The following is a 9057-nucleotide window of genomic DNA, read 5'->3' on the forward strand; positions in this document are numbered from 1 at the left end:
AATGTGTAAAAATCGTTCCGTTTGTCTGTGATAAAAAATGTTTTCAAACACACCAGTCATGGTTGTGAAATAGTCAAAGTTATGAGTCGTTTAAAAAGAAAACGCTGCTCATAAAGCCAACATATATCACATTAAATCAGTACCACCTGGGCAGGTAAATGTTAGCAACTTGAATGTATTAATGTGTGACGTGAATTAAACAAACTAGCGAAGCACACTGCCATCTTGTGGCCACGGTGGTAAACTACAGCTGCATTCCTCATAAAGATGCAAAGGTGAAGGTAGCATAATTGGAAAATTCAAGAGGTTTTTCTTTGTAAAACAAACGTGTATTCACCCTGAGAAAGTAAAATAGTAAACTTTATTTCAATTGCTATAAGCATCACTAACCTTTTGTTACTGACAAAACTTTAAACTGGTAGTCCTGTCATACATGTGTCCCTCTGGAATCATCCTCTCCAAGGCTGTTGTAAGGTTTAAAAACACAAACAACTTTTATTCCAAAGGAAAAATCCACAGGATGATACTGTAAACTCAAGAGTACAAGTTCAGACACCGAAACACATGGAGTGACCCCCACAGCTAGTCAGGCCTACACGCTTAACTAGCTGTGGTGAGGGGAAACATGCAACTGTGTGTATTCTTAAAAAAGCAACAGTAACTTAAGGTAACCTCTTCATCAAAACTTAATAAACTGGCCAATAAGAAAATGTTAAAAACAGTCGTATAATAAACAGTATTTTCCATTACAGCATTGTTCTTATATAAAACTAACACATCAGCTCTAAACTATCTTTAGAATATTATAAAACTCAGGAGAAACATAAGAAAAAGACATGCCAGTTCTTGCTTCGTACACCTTTGTCACATAAGATGTTTTCCTAGTTAAAAAAACAACATACACTTTAGGCCTATGTTATAAAATTAAAGATGGTTGTGTTCTTTTTTTCCCAAGTTAGTTTTCACCTTCTACAGCATATAGCATTTCCTCCATGCACCCAGACAGAAATAACATTCAAACCAATATCTGATTAACCTGATGTTTAACAAGCTGCCTGTGATTCTCACAAAGAACAGGAGATGATGCTCAAGAGCTTCTTCTGAAAACATTGCTGCAGTTCTCTCCAACACAAAGGCAAAGTAAACAGGGACAGTATCAGGCGTGCAAAGACACAGCTGCACCCCAAAGCTCAGAGATGAGTTGTTTGCATTACGTAATTCAAGGAGTGCAAAAACTGTGAGCACAGATTGCACAAAGAATGAAGGGTTCAAGCAAAACCTGACCTCTAAGGAGCATGATTTTTAAAAAAGCATTGTTAATGGAAAAGAGCGTACTTATTGGCAAAGTGTATGAAAGGGATCTGTGTATACATTATTTGTATTTATGATTAAAAAAAGATGATGTCCACAATTTCCCAGTTTGGGATCATAAGGTAAATCTACCTACCTACCTGTCTGTCTGTCTGTCTGTCTGTCTTTCTGTCTGTCTATCTATCTATCTATCTATCTATCTATCTATCTATCTGTCTTCTATATCTATGAGAGTAAAGAGTATTTTTAAATATAAACAGCTGTGCTGCACATTAAAAAGGGGGGTCATGCAACATGCCGTATTGCATCAGCACAAATTCAGTATGTTTGGTTATGATGCAAGTTCAAAGTCTAGTAAAATATGCATTGCTTTCTGTATGAATGTTAAATCATTAGCTACAAGTGAATGCCTGTTTCTGCTTTTTTTTTCTTTATTTATCCTCTAATTGTGTTTTCTTCATGGGGTCAAGATAATAAGCTGAGCTCTAAGGGACCGCATACTTAAAAAGCTTTCTCAGCTCTGCACCAAAACTGCACAATTACTTCTGAAGTATTAGCTCGAATTGAACTTTAAAAAACTCTCATTGTTTGTAGAATTCTGTGTCCCCATGTAGCCTGTCACATTAGCACCTAGCAAGGGAAATAAAGAAAAAAGAAAGGTAACTATTAATGAAAAATGTGTTTATGCATTTCACACTACTAAGCCACTTTCAGTAAAGTGTGTCATTCTTTAGAAATAAACTCTGGCTTTTTTTTTTTCTTGAAGGAAAGTGGTCTACTATCCGTCATCCCCTATCTGTGTAACCTGACGAATGTGAATGCTGAAAGGACCAGTGATACTGCTTCTGAATTATGCAGGCCTCTCAGGTTAATTGGGGATATCTGGTGTCCTTCATTCAACATAACTAAATATTTGCGACCATTTTTAGAAAGGGGTGAGCTTCTGTGAGTCAGTTCAGGGCAATTCTTTCTATATTGTTTGTCTGTTTTGTTGTGTTGTGTGTGTGTGTGTGTGTGTGTGTGTGTGTGTGTGTGTGTGTGTGTGTGTGTGTGTGTGTGTGTGTGTGTGTGTGTGTGTGTGTGTGTGTGTGTGTGTGTGTGTGTGTGTGTGTGTGTGTGTGGTGTTTACATGTGTGTCAGAGCCTCTGCCATACATATATCAGAATCACTGAAAGTGTCTCTCATGGGAGCTTTTGTGCACAGGCTGTCAACTTCCCCGCCGCTGATAGAGATCCCCCCCCCCCCCCTCCTCCCTCAGGCTGCAAAGAAAGTGGAACCCTGTGGAGTGCGGTGACCTGTGTCCTCTCCCTCCTGTAGTCAGAGCACCCGCTGATACAATTGCACCTCGTTGGAAATTCAATCATGAGATGGACCCGAGTGAGTAGCAGCCGCTCTGCCGTCTCTCTCCTGCTGGCCTGCTAATCGATCACTTCTCCTAAAGAGGAACTTTAAACACATCAGGATTAGAGAGTACTGGAAGGTGGATTGGGGAGAAGATCCTCAACTCTAGTTCCACCAAATGTAAGTACTTTGTTTCATAGTTAAATGTGTGAAGCTGTGTGAATACTTTATATACTAAAAAATAACCAAAACCGGATGCAGCATGCATCGTGGGGACTGACAGTGAGAACTGTGGCAGAATGTGTTGCTAAGCCACAACTACTGTAATATTATACATAAAAACTAAAGTTTGTCGGTGAGAGGAATTTTTGACCTTGACAGTGTAACATAATGCAGTTCTACACTTTGACAATGTTAGACAAATTCAACTGCAGCACTGCAATAAGCCATATATCTGAATATGTGCCGTCTGAATGTTATTTTAGAGAAGGACATGCAAACATGTGAAGCAAAAAGCAGCAGTATTAAACCAAACTGATTAAAATGATTGTTACAGCAAAAGATGATTTGTTTTCCATCAGAGAAGAGGATGTTTGTCACTCAGTATGAATCCAAACGTACAGCTGTGCAGGCCACTTAACTTCAACCGAAGGAGCTAATTAAACAGATCGACTCCCCAGCAGTACCGCTGATAGAGGCATACTGAAACAACTGTTCAGCTATATTATCTGCAGTTTATCTCTTAATGTCTTCCTAACAATTATGCACAAGCATGTGCTATTAAAAATGTTACATTCTATATTAGACCTGCACAAATATTTTTTTCTTTGTCAGCAATTGTTCAAATGTGTTAGGTCAAACGGGTCTCTCTTAGTGTGAAGAACCCTTACAAAACATAAACCCAGCTTTTCAGCCTTTATTGCAACATGGTCTCCATCTTTCACTTCCATGTTTTGAGGCCCACCATTTCTGTTTTGGTGAGCTTAAACCTCTTTCATGAACTATGTCTCTAGCTGCATCCAGTAGATATTTTCATCTTTTAAAAAAAAGCAGATAGAGCGCCAAGAATTGTTGGTGGAGACCAAAAACCTCGCTTATAAGAATGCAAATTATTACACTATTAGCAAGTATAGCCAGGAACATGAGAACATTATCCAGTGTTGTTTTAGTATGGGCTGGATGTGCAGACAGACCATGGTTTGTGGTCTCCCTCTTGGCTTTACAATGTGACAATGTAAGTGTTGTGTTTAGATTTTTATTGAACAAAAAACAGTTACTGCTGCTTTAACTGCTCTGATTTTGTCTGGATTAACCATAACATGTCTCAAGTGTAAGCCCAATATTTGGCAAAGTAGCCAGATGTAACATATGATAATAATAAATATACATTTTATTAATGTAAATCTTTTTGAAAAATACTCAAAGAAACTCTACAACATCTCATAATATTTTTGTGATGTTCCCTTGGTGTTCCATGTGGTGAAAGAGAGCATGCTCAGTCTGTACTTACTGAATCCACTCCCTCGTCCTTAGCAAAGAATGTGCATGATTTTTGTTCAGCTTTGAAGGACTAACTTGTAGTTGTACAGTATGCGTTTATTCTCAGTAATCTAACACGATGAGAAAAACAATGAGCAATCATCTGTCGACATGAATGATTTTAATAGGGGGAGACAATCTGGCAGGAACACATGATTAGCAGTGTATGGGAGCCAATCATGTCATATTCCAGTTCGGGGGAACTGCTGAGGAATTTGAATGACAGGGTATCCATGGCAACTCTAACCTATGGCTGTGTGCGCAGTAGCAAACCCTCATTTAATTTGAAAGGAACCAGCATGTTTGTCAAATGGGCCGTGCAGCGTATTAGCCTCCTAGATTGACATTTGTCAGATAAGCTTGGTCCATCTCGCAGTATGCATCTGGGATTTCTTTTTACAGAAACTGTGAAAGCACAAGTATTGCATGAACATTACACTGTGTGGGGGCTCAGGGGTGGTGAATTATTGTTTCAGTAAGACGGCTGGCATATGGCTCATTTGCATTCAGACTCTATTGTAGGAGCAACAGGCAGGAGGCAGTTAGTAAATGTGCAAATCTCTGCAGTAGAAAACATTTTTTGTCCCAGTTAGCCTAAACCCTCCACCCTTGTTGATGTTGGGTTGTTTGTGGGTGTTTATTGTAATAGAATACCTGCTTCAATGATGTGAACTCAAAGCAAGAAGAAAGAGACTCCATGTAATGCTGTTATTCTTATAATATATTTGCAATGTAGTCTTTCCTCCAGCACAAAGTGAGCAGGAATGGAATCCACCTCTTACAACCATAGAAATTATTACACTAGTAAAGGAAATTAATTCTTCCTGCCATCACCTATAAACCTGATCAAATGACCTAACAGCTCATAGCAATCATAATCTAGACATGTAATCGTGTAGCACACAGATTATTGATCAAAAATCTTTATTTTAACTGCTGTTTAAGCATATTTAGGCATTTAGAAGAGTCTCATAGAATTTAAAAAGATGTGAAATTCAACATTGTGTTTTTTTAAACATCCTAATTGTCTTTCTAAAATTAAAGCGGTGCATTTGTTTACACATTTCAATTCCTAGATTAACAGGTCTGATACTGTAAATGTTAAATTCTCAACTCTGGCTAGTCTTAAATACCGTAGGCCTGACTTACATTAAATGAATGTTGCAGTTTCTGTATTTTACCACCAGATGGCCGGGAACCACACAGATACATCTTAAAGAGACATCCTGGACAAGAACCCTCTATCGGGGTCGCTTGTTGCTCCCGGCAAAACAGAAGCATGAATACTTTCATTACTGTGACACAAATCTGCCCGTTAATTCTTAAAATGATACTCTCCAAGTCTGTTATATTGCTCTTAAATGATATACCTTTAGTCCCTTAACTACACAGTAATTGCTTGATTATGTATTTATTTTTTTCTCATGTGTCATTTTGCTAACACATGCCAGCTCTGAAGGGTATTGCTTTGCTTTGCTCAATATCCCTTCAGCTTGGAGGACCTTCATAACTACATGAATAAAAGTTTAAATAACTGAAATCTATCAACTCCACGTAAACATGTCGCGCTCCTAAAAACAACATGAATAAAACATGTAATAATACTCCCTTGCAAATCTTCTGTTATTATTCTCTCGTGAGCCAAAAACCATATCAGCGTTGTTATGTTTCCACAATAAGTTCAAGCTGATGTGACTCATGATTTAATACGCTTACACCGCAAGACACTCTTACTGCAGCAAAGATTAATTAAGCATGATGCGTTTTGCATAATAGGCACTTGTGTTTAGTAAACAATTTCAATTTACACAAATCACTACGGGCATATTGGTAATTGATGCACGGAGAAGAATCTGTCTTGTGGGTATTTTCTTGAGTTTTGCTCAAACACTGCAGGGCACAACTAAAGCTTTTCCAAAGTGCCTCTGCCTTTATGTCATTATGTGTCTGTTGCACACATGTTGCACACAATTTAATGCCACATTAAATAATAGTGTCTCATGACTGCCTGTTTATCAGTTGTAATGCATTTACCAAATTCAACCTCCTCTTATTGAGCACAAGTTCAACACTCTTTATTTACTGTGCATAGTTTAAGAGGATTGATATAATCCAGCAGGTTAGGGACTGGAGCCTTCGAGTTAGTATTTGAAAGCTTTGTGTGTTTTTGTTAGTTCATAAGTATGACATTTTCTTTATAATTGTAGCTATTTTCTAGCTTGACTAGAAGAAAAGATAAATGTATATCTAAAAAGAAATAGCAACTCAAAAACTCAAGTAAACTGTATGGATGGATCAACACATTGTTTTATAATGTTTCATATCAATCAGTGCTCTCTAATCTATATTTATAGTTAAGAGTTAAAGGACTGTACCTTTAAGACTTTCAGACTGCTCATGCAGGTTCACAAATAAAACCGATCATACTGCTGTAGCAAATGAAAAAGAACAGGATTATAATAATCATTTTATGTTTAACACATTCTACCTTTAAAGGAGCACTATGTAACTCTGACACCTAGCATTTAACGTTGGTACTGCAGTCCAAATAAGATAGAGAGCTGTCTAGTGCGGTCACTTTTGAAAAAAATCAACTTCGAACGAATGTTGAATATGACACTTAACGTTCAAACACATTCTAACCCCCCAGCTCTGTCTCTATTCATTCTCAATATTACCTGCTGACGAGAACAACAGTTCAGAGTGCACGCAGGTTCATGGTACACACAAATATTTGCTATTGTGTGTAGCGACCCTCTGTCTCTCCTGCTGTCTACAGAGACAGGAGTCTCCCTCATGTAAGTGTGCATCTCCTGAATCGCACCCCGGCCCGTTGCTTTTGCCACAACATTACTGTTATCATTTACTGAGGCCCTCTGCTGGCTCAAACTGCAAACTACTTCAGACAGCATGGCTGATAGACCGTATATTTTGAATTTGAACGGCTCATTACAGTTCAAATGTGAACTTTCTCCCCCAGGTTTAAACAAATGTTCGAACTTCGAAAAGAAAATAGCAGCCCTATAAAACTCTTTTCACACATACGGAAATCTCCTGAAAAACTCCGGAGATTAGGCTACCCAGAGGTTCTTTAGGCTATGTGTGAACGCAAACAGCTGCATTTTCGCGCAGACTTTACCCGGAGTTTCTCCGGCCAGACCCCTAGTATTTTTTCTGCAGAATATCCGAGTGAGCTGATGTCTGAACGTGGCAGCATATACTCTGGAGATTTCAACTCCAGCCAATAGAAAGAGAATGACGTTTATATACAGTGACCGGCTAAAGTGTCTGCACGCGACCACTACGATCTCCGTGCACGTAATTAAACGGCTGCATTCTGTTTTCTGTTCGTCAGTATGTTGTTCTCCTCTCTTTTGTGGATGTTGTCATTCCATTGGATTACACATAGCATTGATATGAAGGCAAATATTCTCATTATAGCGTCGTGTAGCGGACTCTGTTGCTTCAGCCGCTACTTCCGCGTTGTTTATTCACGTCACGTCTTACGTCGGGAAATCCCCTGGCCCCCCTCCCCCCTCTGACAGGGAAAGTCCCCCGCTGTGAGGAGCATATGTGAATGTCTAGGTCGGGAGAATCTCCAGAGCGTTCCTCCTCTAATTATCTAAATATTATCCGGAGTGCATATGTGAAAACGGCTTAACTGTCTCCCCCCGCCCCCGCCTCCCTAGAGTCGATGTGCACGCAGGTTTCTACAGTATGTCGCGGACACTGAAGCTTCAGCGTTTGTCCAGCTTTGCATCGGTCTTTAAACCTTTCTGCACCTCTCTCCATTGTTTGTTATCAAACCAGTGCATCAACATGCATACTCGCTGATACCTGATACCAACATGTAGGCAGTGTCGTAGGCTTTGGCAATACTGGCATCGCATCAACACCATTGTGAAATAATCATTAAAATGTCCTCATAAATATATTTATTTGGATAAATGCCCTCTAGCCATTTAACTGCCTAATAAATAAATACAAATGTGTAGCTTTAAGACAACAACTTTTGGAGGCTGAATTGGAGAGTCCAAGACTGTTGCTTCTTTAATAAAAAAAAAAAGCATGGGTCAGCATAAGTCAGAGCATGACTAACAAAGTAGGACTTCACCCTGATGCTGAAGTACAGCTGAATATTTACACGGACTGAGCCAAGCAAAAGGTTGAGAAGGCTCAAGCTGGTCAGCCTTGGAAAAAGCCCGTAGCAGAGAAATGACCAGAATGAAATGGAACAATGGTGTGTAAATAGATTTTTGACTGATGAGTTTTAAAGAGTTGACAAGGACAAAAAGGTGATGATGATGGATGGATCCCATCAATTACCAAGAAAGGCAACTTGTCACCCCTTATCTGCATATTTCATGCACACAGTTATGTTTTAAATGTAGAGATAAAGAGGAGTAAAGTCAGTCCTCTCTTATGCTTTTAAGCTCGTTTGAGTTTTACATCATCAACCAATAGATCATCCGTATCCTTAATTAGACTATGTTGGTATAAATGTGTCTTCAGGAGCCATTTAACACAACAGAATATTTTATTGACAGTAATGTAGGTCAGCCTTCTTTGAGTCATGCAGCCTAGTCTTTTGTCACTTGAGACAGTTATTTTTAGGTTCTTTTTGAATTTCCGTCGTGTCTTTTGGTGCCGAGATTGGGTGTCAGGCATGACTATGTCATAGGACAAGCAGGGGCTAAATATACGCCCTGTTGCTAGGAATGTTGCTGATGTGATTTTTTTTTAGGCAAATTGATTGTGTCATTGTCACAGCAGCTTATCTCACACATACTGGGTCATAAAAATGTACAAGTGAATAGCCGGGAATGGGGTTTATTTTGATTTTTACCCATGACCCTTTTCTTGTCT

The sequence above is a fragment of the Labrus mixtus genome, chromosome 13 (assembly GCF_963584025.1).
Source record: "Labrus mixtus chromosome 13, fLabMix1.1, whole genome shotgun sequence".
In the NCBI taxonomy this organism is placed as follows: domain Eukaryota; kingdom Metazoa; phylum Chordata; class Actinopteri; order Labriformes; family Labridae; genus Labrus; species Labrus mixtus.